The sequence below is a fragment of the Accipiter gentilis genome, chromosome 4 (genome assembly GCF_929443795.1).
Source record: "Accipiter gentilis chromosome 4, bAccGen1.1, whole genome shotgun sequence".
Lineage (NCBI taxonomy): Eukaryota > Metazoa > Chordata > Aves > Accipitriformes > Accipitridae > Astur > Astur gentilis.
The window spans coordinates 25,201,285-25,223,473 of NC_064883.1; the positions used below are offsets into that span (position 1 = coordinate 25,201,285).

At 42.2% G+C, this 22,189-nt stretch overlaps 1 protein-coding gene across 1 annotated transcript in view; it reads right to left on the minus strand.

Annotated features, from left to right (window-relative positions):
• Positions 1-14,153: 14,153 nt before the first annotated feature.
• ST8SIA6 (ST8 alpha-N-acetyl-neuraminide alpha-2,8-sialyltransferase 6) overlaps positions 14,154-22,189 on the minus strand; it is a 47,738-nt gene continuing 39,702 nt past the window's right edge. Inside the window, exon 9 of the mRNA XM_049798683.1 lies at positions 14,154-21,862. The gene's annotated coding sequence lies outside the window, so the exon portion shown is untranslated. The remainder of the gene's footprint in view (positions 21,863-22,189) is intronic.

A 22,189-nucleotide genomic window follows, 5' to 3' on the forward strand; every position in this document is an offset into this window, starting at 1 on the left:
CCTTTTTATATAACCAGCTTTATTATATATGTCAAAGCAAGTAATATGGGGTGGTTTTGCTGGCTGCAACACTCCACATGCAGACCAGGCTTCCATCCCCATCCTTAGCTAATGTTTAAATACTGTAAAAATACCTTGGCTCCCACCTACTGTAAACTAATACAATCATATTTTTAAAGCTTATCTTGCAAATTGGGGGTGGGAATTGCAAACATACTTCTGCTCCAACAGTCCTTTGATAATGCTTGCTGGCGTGCATTACAGGTTTGCTGTCCCCAGCTTTCCCCATCAGACCTTAGCGCACGCAGCTCAGAAGCTGTAGAAGTGCAGGCCTGTACCACTCCTGCCAAACGCAGCACAAAGCACTTTCCCCATTGCTTTAAGCTAAAAATATTGGACTGTGATCCAGGAGGGATCTGAAGTGGTGAATTCTTGCATTGGTACGATATGCTTCTATCCTGGCCAAATCCTGTTCTGGTGTTCAGTTACTCTCAAAGTGAAAAAGTTGTTCCTTGTATTTAAGCAGTATTTCTAGTTCATGCCCATCGCCTCTAGTCCTGTTACTGGATACCACTGAGGACATCCTGGTTCTATCTTCTGTACTCCCTCCCTCCCAGGTGTTTGTAGGCATTGATGCAATCACCCTGAGCCTTCTCTTCTCCAGGCTGAAGAGTCCCAGCTCTCTCAGCTTCTACTTGTATGTCAGGTGTTTCAAGCCCTTCATTGTCTTCATGGCCCTTGGCTGGACTTGTTCCAGTACATCCATATCTCTCTCTCATACTGGGGAACCCAGAACTGGACACAGCACTGCAGAGGGGTCTCACCAGGACTGAGCAGAGCAGAAGAATCACCTCCCCCAGAAAACTTAGCTTCATTATAGCAAGCTACAGTGACTGGTCGTGAAAAGCATCCACAGAAAGTGGTGACTTAGCAGATGGGAGGGTAAATAAAGGCCAGAGCTCTACAACAACATATGAAGAGCCATACTGTGTCAGACCAGCAATCTACCTGGTCTCCTACAGTGCTTGCTGAGAAAAAGGGCGTAAGAAACAGGGCTCCAATCCCTGGAATAGCCTTCATTTTCAGGCAAACAGAAGTTCAGGGGCTTTTTGAGCCAGTGGCTTTATCCAGATCAATAATGAACTTCTCTGACCCGATTTGAACCCTTTTATTTTTTTAGCTTCTAACAGCCTATATTTCATAATTTGACAGTGTACCCCAGAAGAACATTTTCTTTTATTTTATCCTCACTTTCTGATAATTTTGTTGACTTTCCAGTAGCTCTTGTGTTATGAAACATAGCAAATAATCATTCCGTGTTCAACCTCTCCATGCCACCCCTCACTTGACAGACTTCTCTAGTAGCTCCCCTCCAGCACCTTTGCACATTTCTAACATTCATAGTGTCTTCTCATCATGGAGCCTTCTGGTAACCCTAATAATCCTCATGACTCTTCTCATTTTAGTTCTGCTATATAATATTTAAAACAAGGTGACTAAGACAACAAGCAGTCTTCAAACCATGTGCATTGGAGCAACACAGAGTGACATAATGGGAACTCCTGTTTTATGCTCTGTTACCTTCAAAGTAAGTAAAAATATCCCATCTACTTTTTTGATCACTGCTCAGTACTGGGCTGATGTTTTCAGAAAGTTATCCACAGTGACTCAAATATCTATTTCCTCAGGACTAATAGCTATGAGTTATTTTTTCCCCCTACTTTGCCGTCATTGTCATTAAATTTTCATCCGCTGTTTGATCACCCAGTCATCCAGGACTGTGATACCCTTCTGCAACTTTGAACTCAGCGTCAATACTGATTGCCCTTAATAATCTGTACCAACCAAAAACTTTTGTCAACCTACTAGTCATGCTTCGTAAGGTCACTGAGGAATATATTGAACAGTAAAATCTAGTGTGCAAATACTTGTGGGAACCCAGTGGCAGCTTCCTTCCACAGTGAAGGCTCTCCATTATTTCTGTAATTTCCTACTTTCTAGTTTAAAATAGGGAGAACCTGCCCTTTGTATTTCTTAGGAATCTGCAGCAATTGTTTCGCAGAAGCTTTTGACAAAATCTTCCATCTGCATCACTCTTACCCACAAAGTTTGTAAAATCCTATAGACATTTCCACCAGATCCATGAGGCATGACTTCCTCAGGAAATAATGCATGTGGAATCCTACCCAGCAGACCTGCTCTTACAGTTTCTCCTGATTTTGCCAGGTAAAAACATTAGATTTATTGCTCCATAGATTTTGGCATCACCCTGGAGCCTTTTTTAGAGTCTGAAGTTATACTGGCCATTGACTATTGCTCTGACACCAGATGCATTGCAACTAGCAAATGAGCAGTTTCATGCTGAGTTACTCCAGACCCATTTGATGGTTGCCATCCTGCCTTCATCTTACCTATCAATGTATTGATTTGTTTCAAAACCTCTTGACTTTGAGATTGTTCTTAATCTGTTACGGGGGCTCCTTCACCTTATTCGTAATAAGCTGTATTCATGCAAGTTTTTTCCTATGGTTTTATCTTTGCTGAGTATTTCTTCTACCTCTTGACCATCTCACTTGAAGCTGCACTGACTTTCTGGCAGACAGCATGGTTTGGATGTGTTTGAAAGTGCTTTTTATTAGCAACTTGCCTCTAGAACTGGTATTTGATCAATCTCACTGGAGATCTACTTTTCATTTGCCAGATTTTCCTAGTTTTCCCATTTGGACATGACTTTTGTCAGGTTCTAGTAGTTACCTTCATGGTCTAATTTAATTGGGCTGGGGTTTTTCTGTGAGGCTTCCTTTTCTTTTCTTTTCTTTTCTTTTCTTTTCTTTTCTTTTCTTTTCTTTTCTTTTCTTTTCTTTTCTTTTCTTTTCTTTTCTCTTTTCTTTTCCTTTCTTTTCTTTTCTTTTCTTTTCTTTTCTTTTCTTTTCTTTTCTTTTCTTTTCTTTTCTTTTTTTCTTTTCTTTTCTTTTCTTTTCTTTTCTTTTCTTTTCTTTTCTTTTCTTGTCTTTTCTTTTCTTTTCTCTTCTCCTCTCTTCTCTTCTTTTCTCTTATTTTTCCTTTTTTCCTTCCTTTCTTTTTCTTTCTTTTCCTTTCCTTTCTTTTCCTTTCCTTTCTTTTCCTTTCTTTTCTTTTTTTCTTTTCCTTTCTTTTCCTTTTTTCTTTTCTTTTCTTCTCTTTTCTTTTTCTAAGAGGCTTTTCAGCAAGATACTAGGCAGTTCTCAGTTTAATATAGTATCTCAAAAAGTCTTTTCGTGGCTTATCAGCATTTTCAATCTTTTAGCTTCTACGTTTTATATATATATATATATATTGCTGCCCACATTTGAAGAAAGCTCCCTTATGAAGTTCAGCTTCACTGAAATGGACTTCCAGGTCATTTTTCCTTCCTGGTTTGATTTTGAATTTCAATACATGCAACTGCTACATCCTCTTCACCACTAACCTCTCCACTTTCCACACAGGCTGTAAATTACTTGTCTCTCACTGTCCTTTTCAAGATACGTTCGTAGCATTTCTCTCCTTTAACCCATAATTATTTAGCCACCTTTTCCTTTATGTAGTGGAGTTCCTATGTACCTAATTGAACTTGGAGCAATTGCTTCTTCATGGCATCTATTATTTCAGACGTGAAGAAGAGCTTTCATAAATCCCCCCCTCCTCCCCCCCAACTTTATTAGATGGACTAATAAAACACAGGGCCTCTATCCACAAACCTTGACTTTCACTGTCATCAGATGAACGGGCACTGCAGGTGGTCCCCACAGGGGCTGGTGGGGCAGGGCCTCACCGTCCGGGGCCCATCCCACCTCCTCCAGCCAGGGAGCAGCCCAGGCTGGTGTGGAAGGATGGCTGGGGCAGCACCAGCCCAGGGCATCAGGCACCTCCATGGGGAAGGATATGCCTGATGTAGAGGGTGTCTGCTCTGACCAGGAAGAACAAGTAGATGAGGCCTTCTACAGACAGCTAAAATTAGCCTCATGTTCTCTGGCTCTGGTCCTCACAGCAGACGTTAACCACACCAGTATCTGCTGAAAAGAAAACACAGCCTTGGAGGTTCTTGGAGAACACTGATGACAATTTACCAGCCCAAATGATAAAGGATCCAGCAAGGAGAGGTGCTTTGTTGGACCTCACACTTACAAACAAAGAAAGGCTCATTGGGGATGTGAAAGTCAAAGGCTGCCTCGGCTGCAGTGACCAAGAGATGGTGGAGTTCAGGATCCTGAGAAGAGAGAGCAGGGCAAAACCTAAGATCAAAACCCTGGCATTTAGGACAACAGACTTTGGCCTCTTCAGAGATCCACTTGAAAGACTCCCATGGGATAGGACCCTAAAGGGAAGAGGGGTCCAAGAAAGCTGCTTGATATTCAATGATCATTCCTCTGCGCTCAAGAATAGTCCATCCCAAAGAACAGGAAGTCAAGCAAAAATGCCATGCGGCCTGTGTGGATTAACAAGGAGTTCCTGGCAAAACTCGGATGTAAAAATGAAGTATACAGAAAGTGGAATCAGGGTCAGGTAACCTGTGAGAAACATAGAGACACTGTCGGAGCATACAGACATGGTTAGAAAAGAGCAAAAGCCACCCTAAGTTGAGTTTGGCAAGGGATGTCAAGAGCAACAAGAAAGGCTTCCATAAATGCATAAGGGGCAAAAAAGAAGACTAGTGAAAATATGAGCCTGCTGCTGAAAGGGGCAGGAGTCCTCGTGACACAGGACATGGACAAGGCTGAGGTGCTGAATGTCTTCTTCACCTCAGCCTTTGCTAGCCAGACCCAACTTCAGGAATCCCCAGGGGCCAGTGGGAAATGTTGGAGCAAGGAAAATGTACCCTTGGTAGAAGAGGATCAGGTCACAGAATACTTAAGCAAACTGGATATACGCAAACCCCATGGACCCTGACAGGATGCATCCATGAGTGCTGAGGGAGCTGGCTGATGTCGTTGTGAGGCCACCTTCAGTTACTATTGAATGATCATGGTGACTGGGATAGGTGTCTGAAGACTGAAGGAATGCAAATGTCAGTCCTATCTTAGCGAAAGACAAGAAAAAGGACCCAGGGAACTACAGGCTGTGTCTGATACCAGTTCCCCTCACTAGGCCTGATCTTGACCCTCTCCTTGGGTTTGATGTCCTGGCCTGACCTTGGCCCATCCCCAGTACAGAATCACAGAATGGCTGAGGTTGGAAGGGACTTCTGGAGGTCATCTGGTCCAACCCCCTGCTCAAGCAGGGCCACCTAGAGCCAGTTGCCCAGGACCATGTCTAGTTGTGTTTTTTATAAATTCAAGGATCGAGACTCCACAACCTCCCCAGGCAAGCCGTACCATTGCTCGGTTACCCTCACAGTGAAAAAGTGTTTCCTGATGTTTGGAGGTAACCTCCTGTGTTTCAGCCGGTGCCCATTGCCTCTGGTCCTGTTACTGGGCACCACTGAGAAGAGCCTGGCTCCATCATCTTTACATTCTCCCTTCAGATATTTGTATACACTGATAAGAACACCCCCTTCTCCAGGCTAAACAGTCCCAGCTCTTACAGCCTTTTCTCATATGTGAGATGCTCTAGATCCTTTATCAGCTTTGTGGCCCTTCACTGGACTCTCCAGTATGTCCATGTCTTTCTTCTGTTGGGAAGCCCAGGACTGGACACAGCACTCCACATGTGGCCTCCCCAGGGTGGTGTAGAGGGGAAGGATTGCCAGAAAAGCTGACTGGTTGCAGTTCATGCACCGTTACACCAGCAGTGGCAAGGCTGTGGAGGGCAGCACCCTCTGAGGACAGGAGGGAGCTGTGTGGTGATAATGTGAAGGGGCCTTAGCCCCATAGCCCTGTATTAATGTCTCCCTGTAGGACCTCAAATATTTTGTTTGGAATTTGTTAGAGCCACCATTGCTTGTTACCTGTGTTACATTCATGTTCTTTTTTTTTGTCCTGCTTTTTCATTTTTCAAATGAGAAATATATGCGTAGTGTTGAAGTTGTATGCTGTCATTCTTGCTTCTCACTTGATTTCTGGGGCCCTTGGTACTTCCATTGACCCCTTAACTTCCCTTCTGCCCCCCACAGCAGCCTAAAGTTCTGTGCAGAGGCAAGCAGACCCTTTTCTTGCAGAAGGGCCCAACACTGAAGTTTCTGGGGATACTGCAGAAGGTCCTGCCCTGTTCTTTGCTCCTGACACAAGACATCCACCAAGACTTCAGATGAGCAGAGGAGGCAGCAGAGGAGCAGAGACTCCCTCCTTTTGTCCTTTGGCTGCCTGGCACTCAGCTTATCAAGGGCACATGGGAACTCCAGCTTCATATGAGTAAAGACCGAGACCCTCACTTACACCTTCACTGGTCGGTACCTCCAACACCAGGAGAGCAGCACTGGCTATAATGCAGCTGGGTATCCTGATGCCAGCCATGACTCAGCCATTGTAACCTAGCTAGAGCCCAGAGATTGGCCTCACTACTTGACAAGCCCCTGAAGGACTGGGCAGAGGGCTTTCTGCTGACAGTGTACTCATGGGCCCTGCATACACCACATGAAGATCCCATTTGTAGTCCCCTCACAGGTGGGTCTCTGCAGGAGGTTCCACCACTTTGAAGGGACCAGTGAGTTGGACCACAGGGAGATGGCAATTTTGGAGCATAGCCTGGCACATCTTAACTCCCTGTGCTGCTGACCTTCCAAGCAAGCGGTGGCACTGAAGAACATGGTGCTCAGTAGAGCACAGAGGCAACATGTGTGTAACTCAGTCTGCATCACTGCTCAGGAACCGCAAGGCTCTCCTTAAATTAACTCCTCCAAAAATATCACATACATCCGCAGACAAAACAGTAGTCAGGAGCAATACGGTAGCTTCAGAATATGCACTAAATGCAGTGTAAAATGAGAACATCAGCCTTTATCTGAAGACAAAAAGAGGCTTAAGAGCAAAAGGGAAACATTTACAGAGCTACTACTGATAGAAAGCATCTTGCTTTAATTCCTAGACTGAACACAAAGAACCAACTATATTAGATATTTTGCTCTTGCAGAATATTAGTGGTTGAGGCATGAAGTTAGTCTTCAAAGGGAGGTGAGTAACCTAAGTACTAACTGAAAAGCCAGCATAAAGCAGTATACCAAAAGGAAGAGATGGGAGATCCTCACTAATGACATCCAAGGAAAGTGGTGAAGGAAGTATATGGCTGTGATACTAAGTCTGAGAAGGTCCCCAAAAGCAGATCAAATAGTCCACCAAGGGCTGGGGATTGTCTTGTATAGCACCATGGACTACAGATGACCAAAACCAAGAGCAGGGTCTGAATGAGGGAAGTCCTTCAGCTTCTGTGCACCCACCAGCCTGAAAAAGCTTGCTGGTTTAAAACACACAAGACTTTTTGTGTCCTTCCCTTGCTTGCGATGGTTCCAACATTGCTGCAGCTTCCAGGCTGACTGGTATTTCCAAGCAAAACAACAGGCATCACAGGCTTCTCGCAATAGATCAGAGTCCCTTATATTCCATAACATCAGCCTCCAGTTGGAGAGTTGCACTTTACTACTTCACACTTTGAGATATGTTGACATTAAGGTAAGGTATTCTGTGGGTAAAATCCTATATGAATAAATTCTACAGGGTTTGTTTGCCTGCGGTCTGAACAGAGGCTGCTGGAGCTGTCAAGGGGGTGAGAAGGAGACAGCAGCAATCTAAGCAGACGCGGTAGAAGTGTCGCAGGACCCAGAAAAGACAGATTGGTATAGGCTTGGTTATAAAAGGTTTGGAGAACCACTATTTTATGCATGAGACAAAGCAAAATACTGGGCTTGCCTTCTACCTTTCTTTAATCTCCTTTCCATGTACACAAAGCAATTTCAAATACAGGATTTGCTTTTCATCTTTCAAATATTATTTCTGTTCGTCCAAGAAGCTCTTCCTCAAGTGCACTGTATATCACTGGGGACCTGCTCCACACTCCAAATGTTTTTTTCATGTAATAAATACTTGACATTTAGAAAAATCGCTTCAAAAATTTACACAGTGCAGAGCTCATGCTTTGAGATTACCCTCTAAACACCCTGAAGTGCCAGGCGCATAAATAAATATCTTTGCAAATAGATTCTCATTTATTAGTTTTGCAAGTGTATTTTCACTTCCTGGAGATGGGTGATTACTACAGAAGAAAAGAAGCAGCTCTGGTTTAAATTAAATAGTAAGAAAGTGCAGGAGAAAGGCTGGTAAAAAATGTTAAATTCTCTCATTGTTCTTTTGATTTGTTTTCTATCTTTATAATTTAAATTTCATAATAATGGTACTACACATTAAAACTGTCCAGTTGTGCTTTATCTCATGGCCAACCAAGCATAGATCAAGCTGTGAAACAGCAGCAAGAGATAAGCTGCAGTTTTTAGAGAGAGGAAAAGCTGTCTCTCTGCAGTTCATGCATGATCTCCATCATACAGAACATAAAAGGATCTCAAGATGTAGCGTATTTACCCCCATAACGCTACTGGGACAGGACGAAGCATTGCTGTCCCCATTTTGAAGAGGGAGTAATAGAGGCCTAAGTGCTTGGCCACAGAGATATCAAGGCACTGCTCTCTGCTCTTGCTACATGGAGATTAAAAAGAAAAGATCCCTACAAAGGCATCCTTCCCTCTGAACTGCAAAGTCTTGCCTCATTTGCAGGTGTGTGGAAAGGAAAGACAGACTCGATTCCTGATGGCTACAAATTGATCAGCATCCCTTCTTACTATCACAGAAGACCTGTGGATGGTGCCTGTGCTGCAGAGGCTGGAGTACTGATGCAGTCAGTGGTGCCATCCAAGGATACAACCATCATCAGTGAGCAAGGTGATCAGTTTGTTTTACTTTAGCTGTCAGAAACCTAAATCTCTCGTTCAGGTTGGCTCTCTGTTGTCAGTGGAGACATAACAGCACCATGGTGGATGGGATAAAGGTCTTGTTTCCAATAGTCCGCTGACTACAGAAGGCAGCTATGTCAGCCCAGATGGTTAGCCTGGGGCAGGCCGTATAGGCCAGTCTCCTCTTCCGTACAGGCTGAGCCTTAGCAGCCAAAACCACAAGGGACCCAGGATCCTTGGACGCGTGCTCACAGCCCGTGAGCTGAAGGCCTTCAACTCAGGGACTGCCTGTGTTTTTCCACGGAGACTATGAGTCAGTAGCAGCGACGACCATGATGATTACAGACTTCTGTTTTGGTCTGGGTGTGCCAAAACATTGTTTCTTGGCCGAGTCAACATTTAGTGAAACTAAAGTAGTTTGTCACTTTTTCTGGCAAATGGCAGATGAAGCTGTGTGGAACGGATTGAGTGTGGATGTCCCTGTTAGCACACAGTCATGCTTTTGCTACTGCTTACCTCTTTCTCTGAGCGTTGATAGCCAGATTCAAGGAATATGCTGCCAGTCAAGCTTCATGACATCCTCTCCATTAATGTTGTATTACACTGAGAACTGGCTATTACTTACCTCCAGTTTTTGGTTCTCTCAGGAAGATCTAGCCCATACCTCCCAAAGCCCCTCAGACTCACAATTACTTTATGTCTTGCTCATGAATTTATCCAAGTGAAGCAGTGACAATCCCTAAGTGAAAGCAGTTTTACTTGCACTGCTAGACTACTGAACTAAGCTAAAGCCAAGGTACAATCAAATTAAACTATTTTTAATGTATCTATTTAGGGCTGCACAACAGTTTGAGTACACAAATCCAATACTGATTTCAACAGTGAACATTTGATAAAGAGCTTTTACATTCTGATTTACTTCTTATGACCGTGAAAATTGTTTCAGAGATCAAAGAAATTAAATTCACTACGTTTGTTATTCACAAAGGTACAGATTCTTTCAGAGAATCCTTATCAACCTGATCCCATTGTATGCTATCTCTAAGTGATGTTACACGGTCTGCTACTTAGCTACTATTTCCCTGGTCATGAAGTGTAATGCCACAGGTGTAATGATCAGGTCATAGACAAGTCTATGACTTTGTATGAATAAGATAGATAGCAGCTCAGTCTGGGCTTGTACCTGCATTTCACCAACACTGCAGTCCCTTAGGGTGAAGCATCAAACTGCAGACATTATGGCCCAGCTAGTCACCCTACACTCTCTTTATAAACCAGGGAATCTATGGCATGAATTATCACATCCTAACGTGGATACCTAAAATAAGCCAGATGAATTATTCTCCACTTCTCTCCATAGACCATAAAGGGAACCTACAGTGATGACTTTGAACTACAGTGATGACACCCACATTCAGTTACATGAAGACCACTTTTGGCCTCAAAATGCATCTACTTCAGTTCACTGCTAGACTATACAGCACTGAACTGCCACGCTGGGCCACATTCCCCCCTCTTCTTTTTCTTTTCCCCTAGTCTGAAGTCACTTTGCAGTGATCTTCCATCTCAGCTGATCTCTTGCTGTCTGACTTTTGAAATTAATGTCCTCAGCAAATCATTCAGCTCCTGCGGAGCACATACAACACAATCAGTATAATTACTTCATGTCACACCTCAGTTGTCACTTCACTTTAATGGACTGCAAGTAAGATGAACTTGGAAAGTGCTCTGAGTTAATGCTCTTAGAGTTTCTATTTTAGATCCTTCTGAAAGTTGTTAAATATATTCAGAAAAAGAGATTTCATCCTTGAGATTATTATCTATATTATAGCAGAACGAATAGGACCAGCAGAGTTCAGAGCTCTTTGATTAAGGCACTGTTAAAAAACATTCAATGCAGATAGGGGAAGGGTAGGACAGGAATGATGGGACTGATCTAATAAGTGTAGGTGTTTATGATGTAGAAATTTATATATTAAGTAGTCACCCTGTCTATGAAGTAGCATCCTGTGCTTATGGACCATGAAGTTTAGCGTACAAGTCACCCTCCCTCGAACTGGAGGCTGTGGTTGGCAAGATGAATCCAGGCTGTTTCCTTCTGCCACCCCACTCAGCCTTACAGCAAGGTGAGATGCCCAACAACACTGGTAGACCTGTGTCACAGCTGCTAGATCTGCCTCCCACTCCAGCCCATTCAGTTGTTCAACGTGTCTGGCATTTTAAAAAGAAGTTATTTTACACCAGCATTTGATGGAGAACTGTGTATTCAATGTCAGAGTACTGTAATCTCCCATTTTAGGTCACTGCCTCTGCCTCTTAATAATCGCACCCATCTCATCCTTCCTTCGTAACATATCTCCATGATGTATCATGCATGATACATGCGTGGCGTATCTTAACTCTTGTCTCTTCTATTCCAATGCCTCAGAGAACATCATTGTCTTTTTTGGATCCAGCTTTCAAACCTTTCCTGAGAGCGTAACAACTCTATATTTTGGAAAACTAGAACCAATTCATTTACAATCCAGCTAGGGTAAGAGTCCTTTTGCTCCTCTTTTATATCATAATCCAGTTTTAGGATATTTGCCAAGGCAGCATGCCGCCTAGCTCAACTCCTTCCTCTCCTACAGGTGATTCAGACCCATCATTCCTACCTTCCTGGCAGGAGTCCCAGGCACCCAGCTGCTGATGGGTCTGGGGGAGGATCGGTAGCAGCCTGCAGGCAGGAGCTGTGCCCCTGCTCTGTTAGAGGGCAGAGAAAGCAGGGGCTGCAGCCCACTCCCGAGGTCCTGCCTGGGCTTACCGCAGGTTTTCCACAATGCATTATTGTTCAAGGCGAAGCATCAGTTTTAGAGGGGCAGCTACCGAGTGTTTTTACTCTGTTAAAACTCCACACATAATACAAGAGCAATTTTCGTCCTTACAAAGGAGATTAAAAGCTAAACAAAAGAACTAATGTCCCTGCAGCCTTGGAGTTACACAAGCAGGACTGTGCTTAGAATTCAGTCAGATTATTCTTGCTTTAAAAGTCTCTCAAAATTCCTAATAAAGTAATTTTGAAGATGAAAGTTATTCTATTTCTAATACTTTTATCTTCGTCCTAGCACATCCAGCATTGCTTCCTCCAACGGCAGTGGCAGGACATGAGCTTCTAGACTAATTCAGCTTTGCTTCCCAGTGCTGCAGAAGACAGACAGCAGATTAAATTCGGTCCTCGCTGGGCTCTCTCTTTTTTTCACTTGCATGATAGAAGAGTTTCAGCTGCACTTATATACTTAAGAGCTAATGCTTTCATTATGGTATCTCCATTAACCAGATGGCTCCATCTATCTGTCTGCACAGGCCGTGAGACTTTAACACTCCTATTCACTATTAATTGGCTCTGGCTGCAGAGTGAGGGTGACACAGACACTTGATACAGGAATGGAACAGGCAAGCTAAAACTTAGACATGTATCTCAAAACCCAGGCACATACCAGAACATGGGCATACCGGAATCCTTGAGGAGGAGGTGATCTCCCCGCTCTGTTTAAAATGCTGATCGTCTTCCTCAGCCCATATGTGTATTTTCCCGGCTGCTGGTTGTGATGTGGCCATGCCCCAGCTCCCCTAGCCCACCGCCATGGCTTTCAGCTTGTGGACTAGACTTCGGACATTCTCTTCTGCACTAACCCAGTGCCCTTATGTTGTAACTTCATTGCATGATGCTTTTTGCCTAACAGTATTTTGAGGCAGGAAGAAAACCTAACCTGGTCTTGGACAATCTTCTTGCTCCTGGGAAAATTCCTTCTTAAGCCCTTCTAACTCCAGTGACCATGTTTCCCCCATGGCAGGAGTGCCATCTTCATGGGAGATGTTCTGCCTCTAGGAGAATGGTTTGTGCTTGGCGTGATCCAGAGGTACTGCAGCTGTTTGACAGGCGTAATCTCAGTGCATAACTGCTTCCCTCCCGCTCTGCTCTTGTCCAGCCAGCTTCTCCCAGACTGCTCCCCTTCCAAGCAGAGGATGAGGAAAAGGCAATGCTTTGTCTGGGGCAATACACACTTATTCTGTACCTGGACCAAGCAGTCCTAATCACCAAGCAGTGCTGCTCTTTCAACATTTAGCTGTTCATCAGCTAAATATTTGAGATGGCTAAGCTCATTCTAAGACACTTACTTTCCACAGCAGAAATCACACTTCTGCTTTAGAAACTGTTCAGATTATGAGGACACATTTGCATCTGCATCACTCATATATGCAATTCCAGCTGCCAGCACAGCAAACAAAAGAAACCCTTTGGTTCTGATCATCTGTGAAAGAAAGACTCACTACGGGAAGGAGGGAGGCCACAAAGATCCAGATCTTAATCTTTGGGCAGAAGCCACTTGGTGCTCCGTGAGGCCAAATAAAACATTTCAGTTCTAATCCTCTGTTCTGGCTGCAATAAAATTTGGCAACTGCAGTTCAGTCTCTAGAGGGCCCTAAAGGATAATAGTCCACATCACGAAACAGCTGCAAGTACATATTTGACCAGATTTGATGAGGCAATGAGCTTCTATTTGGAGAAGTCACAGTAAGCAGCACAGGAGCTATACGGCCTTCTTCTGGCCAAAAGTAAAAAGTAAATGCTTTGAGGGAAAATGTTTTCTCTGAAATTCATCTGTTTGAAATTTATTCACTGCAAGTATCTGTGTAAATTACCAAAACCTATATTAAGAAAAAATATAAGCCACTAAAACATGTCTAGAGGTCTATTAGGTACACATCTACTAGACATGTACTCACAGTCAGTACTTTATATGAAAAACTTTTGCATCAGTGGTTTTAACATTTTCAGTTAATCACCGTTTTCAGTGTTCAGTTATTTTTAGAGATAGTTTTCAAATTTAATAGCTATTTTTAGAGGAAAATGGTAACAATTTTTGTTTCTTGTTAGGTTCCTTTCCTTGTTTGAATTTTCTTCAATAAATAATTAAAAAAAATATTTCAAGTCATTAGAATTAACAGAAGAAGATGGTTAACTGTGTTGCCATACAAGAACAGGAAAGACTGAAATGGCATGAAGGTATTATTTAAGCAATATGTATTTATACATGTACCAATGCCCCAACCCCCCATACCTGTTTTTAAGCACAGCTTGCTTAAAGCAACTTCCTTGCACAGTTTTAAGGAACTGTCCATATTTCTACCAGCAGTTGCTAAAGCTACTGTAGAGAAATCAGACTAATGCATTTTGTACGCTGCTGTGCCTCAGAAGACATATTTTTGAGTGTTAAGTCTCAGGAATTCAAAAAAGAAGAAAAAAAAATCACAATTATGCCTAATAATTCTTTATTTCCAAACAGAAACTGCAAAAATATTCTATTACAGAACAGGTAACAAGTGCAGAATTCTAAGTACGCGTTATAACAGTGAAACCATTGCCTCCTTGACAAAAAAATCATTAGGCACTTAAAACATGAAAACTAAGTACAAATTAAATCAGCCATAACAGATGACTCAACAATACAAATTCATCTTGGTTTTCTGTAATAAAAGCACACACACAGTTGAGGGGCTTTCTGTGCCTCCTCCTAAATCCTGCGCAGGGACACTTCTAAGTTACGCTGCACACATTCTACTCAGACAATATCAAATTCACATCTGAAAACATAAGTTCAGCACTGAGAGAATTTGAGAGAACCTTTTTGGAAACAGCAGTAGCAGAGCCTACACTAGCAGCTTCACACAGAGCTTGGCGCATGTGGAGGAGCACAATTATACCAGCTCCAAGGGGGGATAAGCTCTGCTTTGACAATTGCATTGAAAAGAATGGAACCAAAATGAATGAAAACAATACACATTTTAAGAGACAATGAAACCTCTGGGCAAAAGCTATCACGGAAACTTTATGGAATTACATTATGACACAAGGAACAGTCTCTTAAAAGAAAAAAAACCATGCATTTGCCATCCCTTAGGAGCAGCCCTGTGTAGAACCTCTCCACCTATCTCCTCACTTGCAGATCTTGAAATAAATCAGAAGCAGAGGTGGCCTCTTAGACCCACCTTAAAAAGGTAAATCTAAGCAGCAAGTGTCCAAATGACTAACAAAAATACCTTCTAGAAATCAGTCAGATACCCTTAAAAATGATTTTGCATTGTATCACTGGTTTTTTAGGTGGCATTATGTAACTTGCCCCGCAGTTTACTCTCACAGCATAAAATATAATGAATATTTTAAATAATTTTTATTAGACACTTAAAGAAAAGAATATTAAGAATATTAACATAAAGAATACGTATGAAGCTACTATATAAAATGTGCATATAAAACATGCAGAAATGTCAGCTGATACACTTCAATTTCACAAGAAGTTAAGAATGGGTTTGTACCATAAGCACTAACAATAAATACACCAAGAAGGAGGTGTTTTTAGGGAATCATCTCACAGCTGAGCCAAGAGCTCAGAAGCCTAACAGGTTGTTGAACTACAGACTTGCTGTGAAGAATCTCGTCTTGTCAAGGACTAAAGTGAATAGTGAGGAATTTAAAACCAGTAATATTGTCTTAGACTAGACTCTCCTGTCACAACCATTAGCGTGTTTCACTCTGATGGCCTTGCCATGATACCATGAATTCATGGTAGGATCATTAAATATTTCCATCATGCAATTGTCCGAGTTTTCTCCCTCACTAGAGAAAAGAGGGATGAAAAAAAGACAAGACACAACAGTACTAGGTGCAGCAACAAATGCCAATGTATTGCTGAAGCTACTCCAGAATTTAGCAAAAGACAGATTTGACTGTTTTATCTGATGGCAACATGAGGATGCCACTCTTTCTTGTATTCAACAGCCAGACTGTTTTCATGCTTAAACCAGTATTTGCCAACACCTGCCACCAAAGGGCAGCTATTGCTCGCACGCAGAGGGACGTGAGCTCAGTTATCACCCATCACAGTACTAAGTTTACTCCTTGGTCTACAGCAAACCCAAACGGATGTACTCCCATCGTGTTAAGCTCTTGTCATATTGCTTGAATTTGCTCGACACTGAGAGCGCACTGACAGGCTGCTACCCCAGCTGGACTAGTGCACCGTAACCCAGTAACCCGGGGTCGTTCCCCTGGTGAGCCAGCGTTCCCAGAACAGGAAGGTATTCTGAAATGCGACTTTATGAAAGGAGACCACTAAATAACAGCAATAGTTCCTTTGTTTAGTGGCATGCTGCAGATCGTTTCATGCTCTACTTGACCATTACGATAATTTAGAGCCAATTAAGAAATACTTTACGAAAATCTGAACAAAGCTTAATAAATATAAATCTGCCCACTCATTGTGCAGTGTAGCTGAAAGGCCCGAGTGATTTCTACAGAATAGCCTGAGAGATCAGCAGCCTTTGAAATTTGGCTGTCCAGAAACTCAGAGAAGGACGATGTTCCTGCCTAAAATGACAGAATTCAAAATCAAGAGAGCCAGGCTTTATATGGTAAAAACACATCCCTTTGTCACTGTTCTCGGCTAGCAGACCTAGAGATGAAATAGATCAGCTGAAGTACCACAAGATGAAGGATTACCTGGCTGTGAATATTTCAAACTAAGATATATTTAATGAACAAGCTCATGTGTAAGAAGTCTACTGCTTCAGGGCATGCAACAAGTGGCTGTCAGCTGTTTGAAATAAAGCTGTTTCAGAATAAAGCACTCCACAGAATATTCCTTGGGCTTGATCTCGCACAGACTCCTGTACACAAGTGGACGTGTGCTTTGTAGACCCAAAAGTCCGTGGAGGACCTACTGCACGGAAGTTCAGGATCTCACTCTGCAGATTTGCCACATGACAGCGAGCGACAGGACAGAGAAAGATCTCCAGGTCAAATGTTTTTTAAACCTAGGTTGCCATGTCAGACTGTAACTCCACCACAGAGTCTGTGCAGGCTCAAGATCTAAGTGATCAATTAATCCAGACCAATTAACTGATCCAGATATCTGCACTGGACAAAATCAAATAATACATAACAACAGGAATATTTTGCTAGGAATTTGGGAGCCCACAGAAGGTGCTAGGTCACCTAGATCATTTAGTTTCTTTTCCTGAATCACACAGGACAGAGAATTTCATCTTGACTCAAGCACGGCAATACATCAGACATCTCACTACTGTACAAAGGAAAGAGAACCAAAGTGAGACTAACTGGTCTCAAAACCGCCAGACCTTGCACAGCTCTGTTCTCTGCAGATGCTGTTTGAAGTGCTGGGATTAGCAGAGACTGAAAGCATAGGCGTGCTGAATAATGAGCAAGTTTATGCAAGCTTACTGTCAGTGAACTGAGAAAATAGTGTTTATAGTCAAAGTTTTTTTTTAGTTATCATTTCTGAACCTGCTGGTGGTGAACAGCTTCTTAAAATGACTGTAATGGGAAAGGGAGAAGGGGGAGCAATAATCAACCAGTGTAGGTACCTAGAGTCCTTAGTGTAGATACCTAGAGTCCTTCAGCACCTTCTGTCGCCACGGGGAGAGATGGGCTCCTGCCCACCAGAGCAGCTGCTGTGCTGCAATCCCCCCTTGCAGGAGCCCATCTCTCCCCTCTGGCCACGGAGGCCCCCAGAGATGTGACCTCCCTGAGGTGACCGAGGTTTCAGGGGACCACTGGGCCTGTCCAACAGCCAACATGTAACAGACGGCCCCCACTGTGTCCTTACAGTCCCACCTGTATGGTCTCACCCCCTCCTTTGCTTTGACTCTGAAATTCCCCTGGCTCTGTTGACATGAACCAGTTTTCTCTTCATGTTGCCATGCTAGGTTTTTGCTGGCTCAGTGTGTCAAAACAGCTCAGTGTAGGATCAGACAGGAGCCGGAGATGGCACGAAGGAAGGGGTGCAGTGCAAAAACGAGGTCTGGACTGTGTAGCCAGCCATGACAGCTTAAGTCACGGTGGAGCTACCGCCCAAATTTAGCACCTCCAGTTAGGCAATGTAAATATCCCACCATGCTGACTTCCTTGTGGTGTAAACCAAGCCATTTAAAATATGTTTTACTATGCTGCAAGCATAGCAGTGTTTGACTCATAGCCATACAAACTCCCTAACAGACACTAAACAGAACTACATAAGGCCCCGCAGGGTGAAGAGAAGTAACCAACTCAAGGCAGCACTGGATCCTAAAGGAAGATGCAACATTAAAGATTCAGAGGAGAAAAAGGAATAAAAGCAGCCAAGCAGGCTTAATCTAATGATGATGTGAGGCAGTCATGTGCAAGGACACTGTCAGCCTCTGCAAAGGTACAGCGGAACTATTAGCACGTTGTCAGTGTTTCTATCTTTAGAAAACTATTTAATCTCAATATTCATTCCACAGCATGTGACAGCATTGGAGGCCCACAAACCCTAAAAATGATTATTCCTCATGTGAAGTAAAGGGCATGAAAGGCCCTTCCTAACCTTTGGTCAAGAATCCTTCATAAAAACTGCACTTTGCTCAGTCTTGCCAAAGTGTCATAAACATCTCCAGCCAGGTACAAAATCCATTTATTCATCATTAACCTGGCACAGATGTAAAATAAACAAGAAATCACAGGTGTAAAATAAATAAGAAATTGCAGATGCAAATTAAATGAGAAATAATTTATTCAGCTATCCGAGAAAACATCCACTCCCACAGTGAGTGTACTTCAGCAAGTCTTGATCAATCTGACTGTATCCTGTCACACAGAAATGGCGCTATTAACTTGCCCAGCCTGTAAGCAAATTAACACGACCTAGCCAGCAAGCACACAGCAGCAGTAGCTATAATAAAGCCGAGTACAAGGTCTGTGCTTCTGTGGAGTGAAGTGGATACAACCAACATCTCATAGTAACTTCATGTCTGGAGCAAGGCCTGAGAAAGCTACGTTAAAAATAGGTTCTTAATCTAAAGTCTAATAGGGTGTATTTTTATTCTATGAGGAGTTAAGAGTATTTGTAGATAGGAAAGGTTAACAATTCCTCCATGTATTTCTTGTCAGTCCTGTGCTCCACATAAATCACTGTCAGCTTTGAGACCATAGAGAATCAGGTCTTCAAGCCAATGGCAAGTGTAAACTTCACTGAAACAGCACTAAAAAGTCAAAGTGTCTGTCCATGTTACAGAGCTTTCTGTTTGCTCTCATTTGTGCATGCTACATCACTGTCCTTCAGTTAAGACCTCTTTTCATTAAGGAAACTAGAATAGGTTTCTTCTTTTCGGCTAAAGTGCTCTTAAAATGCATTCCAATAACCTTTCCAGTTATTAACACATGTGTGTTATAAATAACATGGCTGCACAGAAATAGTCCAGACACACAGTAACTTCAGCTCTTTATGGTGTGTCATGGTACACTGTATATACATTTATTCACTGAGATAATACAATACTGTGCTAACTAACAAACGCTTTTGAAAAACGTTGCTTCTCCACTGCAAGAAAATTTCATTTTCTCCTCTCCACATCTTCTATGCACACACAACCAGGTTTTGCCACTTCACTCATGCCGAGTAGTTAATTTAGTTTAATCTGAGCAATGAATGATACCCTTTGCATCATCTTTACATGCACACAAAGCACTTGCAATTGATCTGGATACAATGCAAGATCCTCTCAATCTCCAAAAGATGTATGAATTTTTCCAAGTCAAACCATGTAGCTGCTACACAGCCAAGATCATCTCATTGCACTAAACTAGACTGGAATAAGTTGCAGTCCTTGCCTGAACACAGGTGTCTCTCTGGATGAAATATGATGTGGCTCTCCTCAACCTAGGCTGTTTGCAGCACCCAAAGGACAACTACATCACTTTGCACAGCTTCCAGCTACAAACACTCAGAGACAGTCTATGTGAGTGATTTATGGCATAGGAGGAGCTCTTCTGGGAGCAAATTTGTCTTTGATCTATAACTAGGGTCTTGCAGTAGGCAATCATCCATAACGCTTGTAACATGGATGCAGGGTCTTGCAGCAGCCAGCTCTCTGCACATGAGCAGCAGATGCCTGTGGCCAGAAACTGGCACAATGTCACTGCTGGTGAAGACAAAATGTGGACGTGTGGTGCTGGAACCACAGCAGATCACAGTAAATCAAACCTGTGTGCTCGCCTCTTTCAGTCACCAGCTGGGAACACAGATGTACCTATCGACTCAATTCTGATGGCTTTGTTTCTGTTAAAAGCCCTACTGATATTCAGAGACCCACTTGCGTATTAGTGGTGTCATTCAATGCCCCAAAGCACTATTTTTTAAAAACTTTATTTCAAAAATTGACTTTATTGCTGATACGTGCAGCCAGGATTTATGGACACTTCTGCTTGGGTAGGAGTAGTATTGGATTCTGATACCATTATCTTGGAAATGGATCAAGATGCCGAATGTGTCTCAACTAACAGACCTGGAACCATAATGATAGATTCTAATACTTTCAGGATTATTTATGTGATTTTAAAACTGCTGCAAGGTAAGCCTTCAAATATTACAACAATATAGAAATGCTCTTAGGAAGTACCAGTTTAAAAGTTTTTTTGAACCTTATTTTATAAGGTTCAATTCATTTAAGTAGGATTTTTTTGCACATATAATCCTCAATGAGTGGAATATTGAATGCTCTTTAGATCAGTTGGTTGGGGATTTACTGCTACAGTGGCAAAAGGAGTTTTAGTAAACAAAATACTCGATAGTATCTGACTATAAGAAGAGAAGGACACTCTATCTTTCAACCGATCATTCAATAGACTCTCAAAAAAGCCACTGAAACTCTTCTTTTAACAGAAACTGGTTATTACAAAATTTGTTTGGTTTGGGTTTTTTCCTTGCAGTAAAACATAAAAGCAATAACTTACAAGCAGCCATAGCTAGGGCAACAACTGCTTGTCATAGCTCCTGTAAATGTTAATGTGATTCTTTTCATTGGGCTGATATTTCACTTTCTCTTGTTGCAGGATGTTGCTCCACAGGTATTCCTGGACCATACAGAAACTCAAAGCACAAGAACTGCATGGGTTTTATACTAAGTGACTGTAGGTTCTTTTCTCATATATCCTGGTATAGGAAAAGAGCTTGAGGTTGATGTAAGAGGAACATTCTTCTAATAATGCTTAGTGTAGTTTCCTTATCTGTAGTCACATATTGATACGACAGATGTTAGGTGAAAAAGAAATAGAAGAAATGATAGGTTTGGTACCTATCATTTTTCTAATGAATGGCCCATCTCATACATCAGCCGAGATACAGAGCTGGGATTGCAGGGATGTCTGCAAAGTCATGCCCTACCAGAACTCTGGGGATTGCAGCATGGAACCTAGTTTATTGTCCTCATTTGGAGCTGAACTGGACCTTAGACAGGAACAGAAGCAAGAAGAGGGGTTTAAAAACAATTATACAGCTCTGGTCCTTCAAACACTTGTTCACAAAATTAACATCATTCACATGAGTGATTCCATTAAATCCACAGCATTATCTATTGCCCACAAAATGAAAGCCCATAAACCAACCACTTGACTATCTCTAACCTGAGGGATTTTTTCATCTGTGCACCCTGGGACAAACTAAGAATGACATAGCTCTGAATTAATTACTCCTCTGCAGCTCTTCTCATTACCTTTCTCATGTAGACAAATGCTAGTGTTTACAGGATCAAGTTCTCAATTGAAAATGTTCACTGCCAACTCATGCAGCTACCATACTGAGGCTATTGCCTGTATCACGTGATATTAACAAAACCAGAGAACTTATGTAAAAATAGTTTAACGATACTTTAAGAAGCAAAACATGATGAATGTGCATATTGCCACCATCCTGAGATTGTGCTTTGCTACAATTAAACCAATAGTCAGGAGTTTCATATTTTCCCAAATAAATGTTATTTTGTATTTAAAAAAATGATTGCTCAAAATTCAGAAATGTAGCAGTCACTGTGTGAAAAAATCACTTTCTTTTCTCCCCAAGTGTAAAATATTTCTCTATTGTAATAATGCAGTTTAATGCTCACAAAATCACATCAGATCAAATCCAACACCGAACTGCTGAGAAACACACAAATTGTCTCCTTAGGATCATCACCCTGGAATTAAAACAATAAAATATGTTATTGATATTTCTTGTATAGTAGGAAAACTGCTTGTTCTATTCAAAATAAGCCAATAGCTTAGTCTTCTGTGTATCCATTTCACCTTCTGCATCTGTTTTTTCATCCTTATTTCAGACTGGGAGTCTGTGACATTTATTATACAGCATCACAGGCTCACAAAATTCTCCTGGGTAAGCTAAACTGCTTGTGCCTGATCTAGCTTGAGCATCTGCTCTTTCTAAAGGAGGACTTCTTCATTTGAATACCCCCAGAACTTCTCACACTTACCCCACCTGCCCCACCCTCTTCAGGCTTCCTAAA